The sequence below is a fragment of the Capricornis sumatraensis genome, chromosome 13 (assembly GCF_032405125.1).
Source record: "Capricornis sumatraensis isolate serow.1 chromosome 13, serow.2, whole genome shotgun sequence".
NCBI classification, from domain to species: domain Eukaryota; kingdom Metazoa; phylum Chordata; class Mammalia; order Artiodactyla; family Bovidae; genus Capricornis; species Capricornis sumatraensis.
Window position 1 is genome coordinate 68,118,066 of NC_091081.1, and position 15,015 is coordinate 68,133,080.

General features: G+C 43.3%; 1 protein-coding gene across 7 annotated transcripts in view; it reads left to right on the forward strand.

Moving 5' to 3' along the window:
- AIG1 (androgen induced 1) overlaps positions 1–15,015 on the forward strand; it is a 260,489-nt gene that overhangs the window by 226,978 nt on the left and 18,496 nt on the right. The window lies entirely within an intron of this gene.

The following is a 15,015-nucleotide window of genomic DNA, read 5'->3' on the forward strand; positions in this document are numbered from 1 at the left end:
GTCCATTTTCCTGAGTCAGTTTAAAGCCTGACTGTCACCTAGAGCATGCATTTAATGGCTTTGTTTGGAAAAACTGGGGTAAATAAATGACAGGAAATCTCCACTTGGTCTACTGGGCGTGAATAAATCCCGAGTGGGAGGTGGCCACATTTATCTGATATAAAACTTTTTGCCTGATGAATTTATTTCACTTTAATTTCAGTTCTAACCATGTGTTAACATTTCAAAATTATTTAAGATAGAGACTTTCTTATTTCTCTGTATAATTCCAAGTGCTCTTTAATATATTAGCCTATGCCGAAGAGGTCTCTGCCCCTAGCACTTCTGTCTCTTGGGACTCTCAGGTGCTGAGTTCTGGGTCATCATCCCCTCCTGTAAACTTTTGGGACTGAATCATGTTCTTCCAAACACCCCAGAACTGTACTTAATCCCACCAGAATCCTGGAGCACTTTGTGAGGTCCAGTCCTCATGGAGCATTTTGCTCCAGCCAGCCCAGAAATATTAAATAAAGCTCAGAACAGTGTTTCACATACTTTGCCTGAATAAGGCTCCGAATCTGAACCAAAAGAGGCTTTGCTGTTGGGAAGTCATGCGCGCCCTATGGCTGGATCTAAGGGGACATCCAGATAGTAGACCCTAGAACAAACATGTGGTCATGCTCCATCTGCCACTTCATTGACCAGTCACTGTTCAGAAGGACTGGGGAGCGTTTGTTTTCCTAGTCACATTTTAGGTTGGTTTTGTTTCCAACCAAAACATTAAGTATTGGCTCTCTCTGAAAGAAAAAGTTCAAATGATCTGGACTCACAGGTTAAAGTGTGACTCTGAAATAATGTCTTAAAAATGAAGGCATGTGCTTTATATATAGGAACTTGATGTTCAGATGACTTTTTTTAAAATTGGAGTATAATTACTTTACAATATTTTATTAGTCTCTGCTGCATAATGAAGTGAATCAGCTATACATATACTTACATCCCCTCCTGCTTTGACCTCCCTCCCACCCACCCCGATCCCACCCATCCAGGTCATCTTATGTTTCAGAAGAGTCAGGTAGGAAAGCTAAGAGTTATTCCAGAGATGTTACGATGTTTACAGTTCATGTGGAACTGCCTATAGCTTTAGTTCATATCCCTTCCCATCTCCCCTCCCCTGCCAACAGTCTCATTACTTTGCATTCATATTTACTTACCTATGGTAAGAGAAGATTTTTACTCTGGGAATGCTGGGTGTATTTCTGTGAATTCATTTAGATACCATTAAATTATGTGAATCTTGTAGCACCCCAGAGGTTTTAGGAACTACATACTTTCTGATGGCTTTTCTTCTACCACGGGTACAATCAGTCCACGTTCCAAAGAGACACATGGGAAATACCAGATAGTCTTTATTATAGACCCCCAAGATCCCTCATTAAAATGAAGCATTACTGACGCTCTGCATGCCAAGGGAGACTTGCCAGCTATGCGTCTTTCCTGAGCAAACCAGTGCTTGTTTGGACACGTATCTGCATTAACCAGCAAACTCTTCCAGATATGTTCTGAGAATGTTCTCAGAGTCAACTTTTTCCTTTGGTGCTCTGCCTTAGGCATTCATAGCTGTGCCAAGAGCTAAACAATGCCCCTCACATCATATCACATTATATAAATCCAAGAATTTTAATCGTTATCGCAGAAGGTACTGGCTTTTGCTCCTTTCCAGACTGTCTCAGACACGACATACCAGTGACACAGCAGCAAAAGGTTCAGGATATGAAATCTTCTGACAGCATACCAGGGTTATAACTGGACATTCCAGAGCCTAATGCCAAAATATAAGAAAGCATTCTTCTTGTCACACGCTAATTATAAAGCAGATCTCCCTGACAGTCCTCTGTGTGGCTGAGCTGAAGCTATATACCTCCGAGGCTCCTGGCCAGCCTCCCTGTCTGCTCGGCTCTGATTCTGTCTTGCTGCTCATTCTCACAAGTCTCCCTCCCCATCTGAATCTGCAGTCTTTCTAGATTTGGGTCTCGAGAGTTAAGAAAGCGAGGGGAGCTTTCCCTCATGGACTGGAGTCCACTGAGTACCCATGCTCAGTGACTCCGTTTCCTAGCCTTCATCTCACTCTAACCCAAGCTTAGCATCTGAAGTCATCCCAGACCCTTCCCGTGCCCATCTCCACCTGTCTTTCCACTTACCTGGAAGTCTGGGACAGAGACATCCCCTGACCATTGATGGTGGGCTCTTAACTCCTTCTCTTCACACCTCACCTCCACCATCGCTCCTCCATGCATTTCTCTGCACTGCACTGAAATTTCCCCCTAATGAATAAAATCATCCCTTTTCCCTTATGCAGGACACGGCACCGAAAGTCCCTTTGGTTTCTAATGCAGCTGTAATTATCAGGAAATGTAATGAATGCCATTATTTTGACTGCTGTGCCAAGCAATTTAAAGTATTATCATATTTAGTTCCCCAAATAACCCTCTGAGATAAGCACTATCTGGCTCATTTTACAGATTAGGAAACCAAACTTGAGAGAGATGATATGGCTTACCCAAGGAAAAGAGACTGTTTTTTGTTGTTGCCAGACCTACTGCTGACCCTGAACAATGTGGACTAGGGGTGCCAACCCTCTCTGCGATGGTAAATCTGAGTATAACTGTACAGCCAGCTCCATATACATGGCTCTCCTGTACCTGCAATACCTTTGTCCCTGAGATTCCACATCTGTAGATTCACCCAATTTCAGATCATACACCAATCTCAGGTACCGTTGTGAATATTGAAAAGAAAAACTGGGGGCTTATCTAATTGTCCAGTGGCTAAGCATCTGCCTTCCAGTATAGGGGGTGCATGTTCCCAACTGGGGAACTAAGATCCCACGTGCCACAAGGCAACAAAGCCTGCCCGCTGCAACTGGGGATGCCAAAGAACCGCTACAAAGACCCAGCACAGCCAGAAAAAAAAAAAAAAAACTGTGTCTAAATAAACAAATGAACCATTGAAGTTCAAATCCATGTTCTTGAGGGATCAGCTGTAAGTACAAGCACTGGGGTGTAGCTGCAGAGTCTATACAGGAACCCTACTCTCCGCTCTCTCTGACTGTGTGAGGAGTAACTCTATGGGTGAAGGAATTCAGTGGGTTTTTAGTTTTCCTTTCGTTCTGCAGCAGTACATCAGAAGCAGCCATGTCTGGGCATTAAGGCCGCCGGGTACGAAGTGCCTGCCCCGTGACTGGCACTCAGTGCGCTACCCATTGTTGTTGTTCGGGTTTATACCAAGGATACTCAGTCCTTAGGGAGGCTGAACTCAGCCCCTTTCTGCATGTTTTTTCCCTCATTAACTTGTCATGCTACTCTGAGAGGTGGAGGTCCGGATCCTTGCAGTCCTTGTTCAGATCCCCTCTTCTTAGGAGCTTTGAGCAAATTACTTATCCCCTCTTAGCCTCATTTTTATCACGTTTAAGGTAGGAGATATTGCCTGCATGTTCTCTCCCGTTAGAAATAAATGAGCACACTGGTCATTCCAGAAATGATAGTATCTTTCCTTTCTCCCAGTTGACTAAAGTCCTGAGTGTCTGAGTCTCGATGGAAAGTTTTCATTTCTCTCTCTTCCTCTTTTCCCCACCATCCTTATTTTCATTTTATTCTCTGCTCTTGTTAGGAATTTTGGGCCCACCTGGTGGGATTTATGTCTCCTTCTATTAAGAATGCCAAAGAGTGTTCTGAAAATTTCTTATGTTTCATGTACTAAAGTATTTCCCAAGCTCTGCTTTTCCCCTGAGAATTGAAAACGTCATTACTCTCGCATTATTCTCATCTATGTGCTTTTTACGAACACCTCGTGTAGCGGTAGTTACTGTTTTCTTATCCTCTAAGGAGAAGTCTATGTAGGCGGTTGAGGACTTGCTGTGTGAGAGTGTGGCTTGCACAGGGCGCCTCCAATGTCCATTTGGGTCCTGGTAGGATCAGAGTTTTAGATCAGCATCTGGACAGAACAGGCTTCTGTGTATTATCCATCTCAGTTCCCAGTGTTTAGTGTTTGTTATTCTGAGTTTCATCTTCTCTTACCCCCAACAGCTGGTTCTCAGACATCCTGGGTCATATGAAGAGCTAGAATTCTGCATATGTATTAAGCAGGCCCCTCACCAAGACCATTTTATGTGGTCATGACCCTTCCCACACTCCTCAACATCCTTACCCTCCATCCGAACCAATACGACTTCTTTTCCCCGCCGTCTTCCAGAATCACCATTTGATGCTGTTGGCAAGTTTCCTTTGTATTTCTCCAGCCTGCTCTGCCCATCCCCCTCCACCTCCCTCTCACTCTGTCCTTTCCTCTCTACGCAGACGGCCTGGTCTTTAATTTCACACAGAATGTAAAAAACTTTGAACAGGAACTCTTGAGTTCTTCCTGCAAACATCCTTGCTGTACCCTCCCTGTCCTGTGTCTCCTGTGCCAGTGGGGGAAGCATTTCCACAGCTTCTAACTGGTAGCCCGTCTCAATGTACTCTGGCTCCATCCCCTCCCAGCTCTCTACCCTTCCTCCATCGCTTCATTCTCCTGTAACTCCAGCCTCACTACCAGAGCCTTCCCATCAATACTTGAACAGACTCCTGTCCTTTTCTCCACCCTAAAAAAAAAAAAATTATTATTATTAGTCCACCCCCTTTTATGCTTGGCTACTGTACTATCATTGGAAGGACTGATGCTGAGGCTGAAACTCCGATACTTTGGCCACTTGATGCGAAGAGCTGACTCATTTGAATAGACCCTGATTCTGGGAAAGATTGAAGGCAGGAGGAGAAAGGGATGACAGAGGATGAGACGGCTGGATGGCATCACCAACTCGATGGACATGAGTTTGGATAAACTCTGGGAGTTGGTGATGGACAGGGAAGCCTGACATGTTGCAGTCCATGGGGTCACAGAGAGTCAGACACGACTGAGCGACTGAATGAACTGAACTGTCTCCCTGCTCACAGCCCAGTTTCTCCAAAGAGTTGTCTGTTGTTGTTGATCAGTCACCAAGTTGTGTCCAGTTCTCAGCGACCCCATGGACCGCAGCACACCAGGCCCCCCGTCCCTCACCATCTCCTGGAGTTTGCCCCAGTTCATGTCCATTGAGTCAGTCAAGCTATCCAACCAAAGAGTTGTCTACACTGTCTCTACCCCCATTTACACACTTAGCAGACAGGAGAGGGGAACCGTCGGGAGAATGGAGTTTTTGAGGCAGGCTGCCTGAGCCTGGATTCCACTTCTCTCATATGACCTTGAGCAAATCACATGACCTCCCTGTGTCTTCATGTCCTCATCTGTAAAATGGTATAAGAAGAGTACCTACCTCATAAGGTTGCTATGATGACTAAAGGAAGATTAATTTTTAGTACATGTGAAGCCTATAGGTCAGTATCTAACACAGAGTATACTATGTGAATGGGATTATAAGCCACTCCAGTGTGATTTAAGCTTCATCACTTTGGTTAAACCTTTGCGAATGTCACCAAGAACTTCTATTTTGATAAATCCACTGGATGCTTTATAGACCTCTTCTCAACTGACATGTCAGCAGTTCTGATACTAAATTATCCCCCCACTTCCTGAATCACCCTCCTCCCTGACTTAGCTGATGTAACAACCACCCTAATTTGCTCCCTGCTCTCTCAGCATCACTGACTGGCTCTTCCCACTCTACCCAGTGCTGGAGTCCTTTGAAACTCATGTCTTCTTCTCTTTTTATTTATTATTATTATTTTTTTCATGGCAAGAATACCTAACTTAAGATCTACTCTTGTAATGGAGGTCCTCCTTTTTGAAAATATTCATTTATTTGGCTGCCTCGGGTCTTAGTTGTGGGACACAGGATCTTTCATTGAGGCACAAGGACTCTCTAGTTGCATTGTGCAGGGTGCCCTGGCTCTGTAGTTGCAACACGCAGGCTTACTTGCTCTGAGGCATGTGGGATCTAGCTCTCCAACCAGGAATTGAACCTGTGTCCCCTGCATTGCAAGCAGAATTCTTAACCACTGTACCACTAGAGAAGTCCTGGTCTCCCTCTCTTTTTTTTTTTTGAACCACCTCTTATCAATAGGTAAACCCATCGTTAGTGTACATAGTTAGTCACTCAGTCGTGTCCGGCTCTTTGCAACCCCATGGACCATAGCTCGCCAGGACCTTTGTCCATGGGATTCTCCAGGCAAGAATAATGGACTGGGTTGCCATTCCTTTCTCAAGGGATCTTCCTGACCCAGGAATGAACCTGGGTCTCCTGCATTGCAGGCAGATTCTTTACAATCTGAGCCACCAGGGAAGCCTGACACGACTGAATCAACTTATCTCGCACACCATTTTTGCAGCCACTGTCTCAGATCTCCAGCTCAGAGCTCCCTCTTGATGTTTGCTCACAAGCCTCTCCCCTTTAGCAGCTGCAAACCTAATTCATGTGCTTTCCCAATCACACCCCCAAGTCTCTATCCCCTGAGCGTTGCCACCCACTCAGTGTTTCATGCCCCAAAACTATGAAACCTCCTCAGCCCATCTCTCTTGGACCCACTACAAAGAATCATCCACCAGTTTTTGGCTTCTGTGCCTCCAAAGTGCTTTTAGAATACTTACACTTTGACCCCTCTCCATTGCCAACATCATGGTCCAAGCTGCAGTTATCTCTCTCCTGAGCTACTGCAAAGAGCTGGCATTTCTTCACCTCTAACTCTTCTGTATATAGGATCCCTCAGTTCTTTTGTAAAACCACATATGATCATGCCACTCAATTGCTCAGAGAATGTGGATGACTTCCCATTGTGTCTACGGATAAATTCCAAAATTCCTTTACATGGCCTAGGGGACCTACATTGTTTGATTCCACCGACCTCTGTATTTTCATCCTCCTTCTGTTTCACCTTTGCTTAGCTCTAGCCATGGTGAGCTTCACACCAATTGTCAAGGGTAATACTCTCCTTTCAGCTTCAAAGCTTTCACCTCCCCATACCCCTATCCAACCCCACCCTTCCCTCAGTTATGTCTTCCATAAATATTAGTTTCAGATCCTACTTATCTGTCATGGATCTCTCTGTTCAGTTCAGGTGAGTCACTCAGTCATGTCCAACACTTTGCAACCGCATGGACTGGAGCACACCAGATACCCTGTCCATCACCAACTCCCAGAGCTTACTCAAACCCATGTCCATCGAGTTGGTGATGCCATCCAACCGTCTCATACTCTGTCGTCCCCTTCACCTCCTGCCTTCAATCTTTCTCAGCATCAGGGTCTTTTCCAGTGAGTCAGTTCTTCGCATCAGGATTGGAGTTTCAGCTTCAACATCAGTCCTTCCAATGAATATTCAGGACTGATTTCCTTTAGGATTGACTGGTTTGATCTCCTTGCTGTCCAAGGGACTCTCAACACCACAGTTCAAAAGCATCAATTCTTTGGTGCTCAACCTTCTTTATGGTCCAATTCTCCTATCCATACTGGAAAAATCATAGCTTTGACTATATGGATCTTTGTTGGCAAAGTAATGACTCTAGGTTGGTCATAGCTTTTCTTCCAGGGAGCAAGCATCTTTTAATTTCATGACTGCAGTCACCGTCTGCAATGTTTTGGAGCCCAAGAAAATAAAACCTGTTACTGTTTCCATATTTTCCCTATCTATTTGCCATGGAGTGATGGGACTAGATGCCATGATATTCATTTTTTGACTGTTGAATTTTAACTCAGCTTTTCCACTCTCCTCTTTCACCTTCATCAAGAATCTCTTTAGTTCCTCTTTGCTTTCTGCCATAAGGGTGGTGTCATCTGTGTATCTGAAGTTATTGATATTTCTCCTGGCAGCCTTGATTCCGGCTTGAGCTTCATCCAGCCCAACATTTCTCATGATATATTCTGCATATAAGTTAAATAAGCAAGGTGACAGTATACAGCCTTGATGTACTCCTTTCCCAATTTGGAACCAATCTGTTTTTCCATATCCAGTTCTAACTGTTGCTTCCTTACCTGTATACAGATTTCTCAGGAGGCAGATAAGGTGGTCTGGTATTTCCATCTCTTTAAAAGTTTTCTTTAGCAGTTTGTTATGAACCGCACAGTCAAAGGCTTTAACATAGTCAATGAAGCAGAAGTAGATGTTTTTCTAGAAATCCCTTGCTTTTCTATGATCCAGCAGATGTTGGCAATTTGATCTCTGGTTCCTCTGCATTTCCTGAATCCAGCTTGTACGTCTGGAAGTTCTTGGTTCACGTACTGTTGAAGCCTAGCTTGAAGAACTGAGCATTATCTTGTTAGCATATGAAATGAGTGCAATTGTGTGGTGGTTTGAACATTCTTTGGCATTGCCCTTCTTTGGGATTGGAGTGAAAACTGTCCTTTTCTAGTCCTGTGGCCACTGCTGAGTTTTCCAAATTCGCTGAAAACAGCTGTTCTAAACTGTGTCTTTATACATTAAGGTAGACCTATTTCCTTAATAATTTTCAAAGTAAGAGAAGGAACTGTCTTGATTATTATGATCATATTTTACTTCTCTATTCTGAAAGCATCAGGTCCGTGTTGATTTGGGAAGAAGCTCCTTAGCTCTCACAGACAAGTATTTCCCTCCCATGTGTCAGGCACGGTGTTAAGTGTAGGAGGTGAGCAGTGTATAAATCTCAGCTCTGCCTTCAGGAGTTTATAGTTTGTTAGAGGATAGAGGAAAATTAAAAAGCAATTACCTGGGACTTCCCCGGTGGTCCAGTGGTTCAGACTTCGCCTTCCAATGCAGGGAGTTCAGGTTCACTCTCTGGTTAGGGAGTTAAAATCTCACACACCTCTCAGCCAGAAAACCAGAACATAAAGAACAGAAGCAATATTGTAACAAATTCAATCAAGATTTCTAAGAAATAGTTCTCCTTAAAAAAAAAATCTTAAAAAAAAGCAGTTGCCCTGCAGTTCACAAGGGCTCTAATAGAAGAAGTACAGGAGGCTCTCACAGTCCAGAGGAACATGCCTGCGTGGATGTGTGCTAAGTCACTTCAGTCGTGTCTGCCTCTTTGTGATCCTATGGACCGTAGCCCACCAGAGACCAGGCTCCTCTGTCCATTCGATTCTCCAGGCAAGAATACTGGAGTGGGTTGCCATTTCCTCCTCCAGGGGATCTTCCCGACCCAGGGATCAAAACCACATTTCTTGTATCTCCTGCACTGGCAGGAGAGTTCTTTACCACTTGGACCACCTAGGAAGCCCCCACAGGAACATACCCTATCCCAAACTTACAGGTTCATTGAAGGCTTCTGGCCCTTGAGAAGGGTGAATAAAAATTAGCCATGAGAAGGTCCCAGGTAAGGGAGTCCCCTGAAGAGCAAGGAGACAGTCTAGAGGCAAGAAAGAGCAAATCACAGTCAGGCCGTGACAAGTCAGTGCACCTGGAACCATTGACATTTTCCCAGCTCCAATTACTACCTCTCCTCTCCCTACCAAAACTGCTTTTATTTTGCGTCTCTGCAACATTGTTTTCTCAGTTGGATTTTTGTTTGGTTGGTTGGTTGTCTGATCGATCGATTTGTCAGTTTCCTAAGATGCCAGGCTGTCTTTGGCTTCTCCTTCTCGGCCTCCGTGGCAGCCCCATTCAGCTCCTCACTCCCTAACTCTCAAGCCCTCTGAACAAGCTTTCTTCAGCTGCCTCCTTGTCCACTTTCTGCTTCTTGGCCAGAGATTATTTTAAAATGCAAATCTGATCCTGCCAATCCTCCTGTTTAAAACTCTTCAGTAGTTTGTTTTTGTTTCCAATTTGGGGGGGATTTTTTTTTTCTTTTTTGGTAGCACTTTTATTTTTCCTTCAGCCATGACGTATCCTTGGGCCATGATATTCTCACCTGAGAGTAGAAAAACAGGATGTCTAAGTCATCCTTAAAAGCTGAGAATTACGTACAAAAATCTTACGTAAATTAAAACAACGCATAAATTTGCAGGTACAAATACTAATCATTTTGCGACTAGAGTGAGTAATTTAGCCCCGTGATATTCTGCTGGAAAAATATTGGATACGAAAGAAAATGGAGTCTGCAGGCTGGAATTAGCTCTGGTTCTTAGCTGTAATGGAAGACTGCGAGAAAGAAGTCACAGTTCATTCATAAATTCTTGCCAGCCTCTAGAGAAATCCAGAAATTGTCATTAAGGCTCTGTTTAGATCTGATCAGGCCCCAGAGGGATGAACAGCTCAAGAAAAATTGTCAGTTGGCTGAAGAACCGTCAGATCAGGCCAACTCCCTTCCATAGACACGTTACCCCTTGCCTCCCTTGATTGCACAATATCTCCAACCAGATATACTAAAGTAAACTAAACATAGATACCTACTGAACTTCTGCCCCCAGTTTTTTATCTTAAACATTACTTCTTCCAAGAGGTCTTCCCTGATTCCCATATAGTTTAGGTCTGCTCTTGTTCTTCTTCGTGCTTCTTGCTTATTTGGAATACCTCCTTACCTGTCTGCCTTTCCTTCCTAATGGGGATATCCTAAGGGTGGGAGCTAGTCCTCTTCTGTTAATTTCCGTATCCCCACCTCCTAGCAGGATGTTTGCACAAAGCATTTATCAAACTCAGAAATGAATGAATGAGGAAAGGCTGTAAGCAAATGTTAAGGTTTGGTGACCACAAGCTAAGTTAGCCCTTGGTTTCTGATTTCTCTGTGACAAAAAATTGCCTAACTGCAAGGAGGAAGATGGGTGACATGGAAAGGGTTTTTTGGTTTTGGTTTTTTTAAGAAAGAATAATATAATATGTGGGGCTTCCCTCGTGGCACAGCGGTAAATAATCCGCCTGCAGTGCAGGAAATTGGGTTCAATCCCTGGGTCAGGATGATTCCCCTAGAGAAGGAAATGGCAATGCATTCAAGTATTCTTGCCTGGGAAATCCCATGGACAGAGGAGCCTGGGGGAAGGGTGGGGTGGGCTACAGTCCATGGGGTCAAAAAAAGAGTAGGACACAACTTAGCGACTAAGCAACAGCAAATATACCCCCTTATCCCTCACTTAGCACCAACAGTTATCAGTATATTGCCAAACTTGTTTCATCTATACCTCTCCCTTGTTTTTTTTTTAGAGAGAGATATAACTTGTATATCATAGCATTCACCCTTTTAAAGTGTACAATTCAGTGGTTTTAAAAATATACACAAAGTTGTTCAAGCATTTTCCTAATTCCAGAACATTTTTATCACCCCCAAAAGAATCCCTGCACCTTCAAGCAGTCACTCTTCCCCCAGCCCCTGGAAGGGGCTCATCCACTTTCCGTTTATATGCATTGCCTGTTCTGGATATTTCATGTAAATAGAATCATACAGTGTGTGGCTTTTTATTCTGGCTTCTTTCACTTATCATCATGATTTCAAGGTTCATCCATATTGTAGTATGAATTGTTACTTCAGCTATTTCTATTGCCAAATAACATGTCATTGTCTGGATATACCACAGTTCATTTCTCCATGTGTCAATTGATGGACATCTTTGGATTGTTTCCACTTTTTGGGCTGAAGATGGAAGTTTAAAGGTATAATGTATACATAGTTAAAGGGAAAAGAGGTAACAGAGAAGCTGAAAGATATCAGGCCACAGAGAAGGCCCCTTTGAGACCAAAAATAATTCTGCGGGGGCATGTAATCTTATGGCCTACAAAACTCTTTGAACATGAGTTCTGCCTCTTCTCTGGAACTGCACACACCAGCTCTACTAATCTTTTGTAGTTCCATGAACCTCCCTTGGTCTCTCTCACCTCTGGCATTCACAGCATTCACTCCCTAGGGACCATTTTCTTCCAGGCTTCACTCGCTCATCCATTCTATCTTTTTAAAAAAATTTTATTAAACAGATTACAATGTTATAAAATTCAGAAGATAGAAGATTGATACAAAACTATATCTTTGAGTCTCAGATCAGACATCACTTCCTCCAGGAAGCCATCCCTGATACTCTAGGTTGCTGATGGTGCCACTTTCCAGCCCTTTCCAGTTCTCCCATAGCATCCCCCAGTCACCCATCAAAGCACTCATTGTGCTTCTCTGCAGTCCCTTCCCTCCGTCCCTCCAACCTGATGGGCAGTAACTACTAGGACATTCTCCGTGTGATTCCCCAGTGCCTGAGACAACACATGTGCCTAAGCAAGGCTCAGTACATTTTGAAGGAATAAATGAATGAATGAGTGATGCATAGTGCAAAACCATGAACCCATGAGGGTCAAAGAGGCTGAGAATCTGAGCAGGACAGTAATGTGCCTGTCTTTCCAACACATTGGTGGTTGCAATTCCTCAGAGATAAATTTTCACTCTCTTAGTAAGTGAGAACTAGAGTGATGAATATTTATTTCTGTTTCGGAACCAGCCTTCCATCAAAGCTGAAAATAAATTTTCTAGCAGTATTAGCCCATTGATTCTCCCATTTTCTTTCTATCCACATTTGGTATTCCATTTTTGAATAAAGGTTTCTAGAATATAAATCAAAAGTGGCAAGAAGCTATTCTCTCTGGTGGAAAGAGGTAAAAAGAATAGGAAACTAGCTGGGATTTCAAATGTAATCTAGCATTAGAGTACTATACTTTAATTGATATTGGAGTGAGTGAAAGTGCTTTTTTCAAAAGAAACAAAACTGGGAATTCCCTGGCGATCTAGTGGTTAGGACTCAGTGCTTTCACTGCCGCGGGCCCAGGAAAGTCCCTGATAGAGGACCTAAGATCGGGCCAGCTGTGCAGTGCGGCCAAATAAAAACTAGAAAAAGAAAACTGCTAGTGATATGCTCCTGCACAACTACCATCAATTCTGTTAACTCAAACTTTGTATTCCTTTGGTTAACTCAGTTAAACTTTCACTATTATGCTCACACACGGTCACTTAGTCACGTCCAACTCTTTGTGACCCCTGGACTGTAGCCCACCAGGCTTCTTTGTCCATGGAATTCTTCAGGCAAGAATACTGAAGTGGGTTGCCATTTCCTACTCCAGGAGATCTTCCCAACCCAGGGATCAAACCTGTGTCTCTTGCGTCTTCTCCATTGGCAGGCGGATTCTTTAGCACTGTGCCACCTGGGAAGCCCTTCACTATGTATACTCTCCCCAAGATATTAATTTTTTTTTTAGTAATGGAAAATAAAAAAATTTTACTAGCATATTGAGTTAATAGGGGTTCCCTGAACTTAGCAAAATAAACTCATCTTTGCAATATCTCCCCAAGGATTTCCCTGGTTGGCCAGTGGTTGGGAGTCCACCTGCCAGTGTGGGTGACGCGGGTTCAATCCCTGTTCTGGGAGAACTCTACAGGCCTCGGGGCAGCTGGGCACGTGTGACAACTACTGAGCCCAAGCTCTAGGGCCTGCATGCTGTAGTTGCTAAAGCCCACTCACCTAAAACCTGTGCTCCACTACAAGAGAAGCCACAACAACAAGACTTCCATGCATCACAGCTAGAGAGTAGCCCCCACTTGCTGCAACTAGAGAAAGCCTGCATGAAGCAAAAAAAAAGACCCAGTACAGCCAAAAATAATAAATATGAACTAGAAAGAAATCTTGAACTTAAAAAAAAATTATCTACCCATATAAATTATAGCTGCATTTAAAACACTGTATGCTCAGAGTCTTTGAATTAATTCCCTTTGAGGAAGGCACTGCGTAGAGGAAGCAGTATCTGACACGTATAAATTAAGTGAGATTGATCTATTGAAATATAGCTGGCAACAATCCAGCTTCTTAGTTTGCTTTTAATAGTTTATTTCTGAGTGCATGCATCTTTAAACTATGTAGCTTGTTTTTTACAAGAGACAAATAGTGGGAGATGGCCTTAAATTGACTCTTGCTTTGCAATCCAAAGTATATCTTAATGCAGGTTCCCCTGTGCTTTTCTAATAATGAGGTTGGACAAGAATAATGCTGCCTTGGATTGCAATGTTCAAGGCATTCATTAAAGTTAATAATCAGTGCTCTTGCATAGACACTCTATGCCTAATGTTGATCAGCCCTTTATTGTGTGGCGTTTGCTTGTATTCAAGTAGCAAGGAGCTCACCACAAAGGCCATCAGGTGGGTTTCCATGGTAGCAGTCCTTCTTTTGTTATTCCCGTTTGTAATATAGACAGTAACCAGAAACTCACTGTGTCCCTGCTTAATGAAAAGAAATAGAATATTGATAATACTGGCGGAGCAGGAAGTTGGTCTTTGGGGGTGATACCTAAGGAGGACATGCCATCCACTCAGGGTTTCTTTTAAGGAGCTGTCCAAGAAGTGGGACTTTGTCCTATTAATGACCTTCAGTGGCGACATATCATTGCTCTAGAGACAAATAGAGCTTAAGTGATGACTAGGATAGTCATCACTGAATCTTACAAGAAACAAGTTTGTGATTGTGCCTGCCTAAAAAGAGTACAGTGTGAAACTAGGGAAGAAAAAAAAATCAACTTTTTTTTTAAGCAATTATCTTTTAATTCCCCCAAATTTTTCATTAAAAAGTATACTGCACTGACAGATATCTGTACTGATACCCTCACTATTAGGTTGAATCTTCCATCATGAAAATGTTGTGTTGGAAATTGGAATAAACATGAAAAAATTAACTTTTAACATATAAAGCGTAACACTGAGGAAAGAAAATTGCTTTTAGATTTTTGCTGCATTTGTGTAGGTATTCATCTTCATAGGGACTCAACACCTGGATTTTCCCATTGTCTCTGTTGTTGAAAAATAGCTGTTACTGGGAAGTGTCATTCCAATAACTGTGAATCAGTTATTGGAGCTCACAGCAGCAAGGGAGCTCTGTGAGGCAGCCTGGCTTGTTCTAACAGAGACCCCCAGAGAAGTCAACTGGTCCTCAGTCATTCAAGCAGAGTTTACTATGCCTTATGATTATTTTTGTATTCAGTTCAGTTCAGTCACTCAGTCGTGTCTGACTCTTTGCGACCCCATGAATTGCAGCACGCCAGGCCTCCCTGTCCATCACCAACTCCCGGAGTTCACTCAGACTCACATCCATCGAGTCAGTGATGCCATCCAGCCATCTCATCCTCTGTCGTCCCCTTCTCCTCCTGC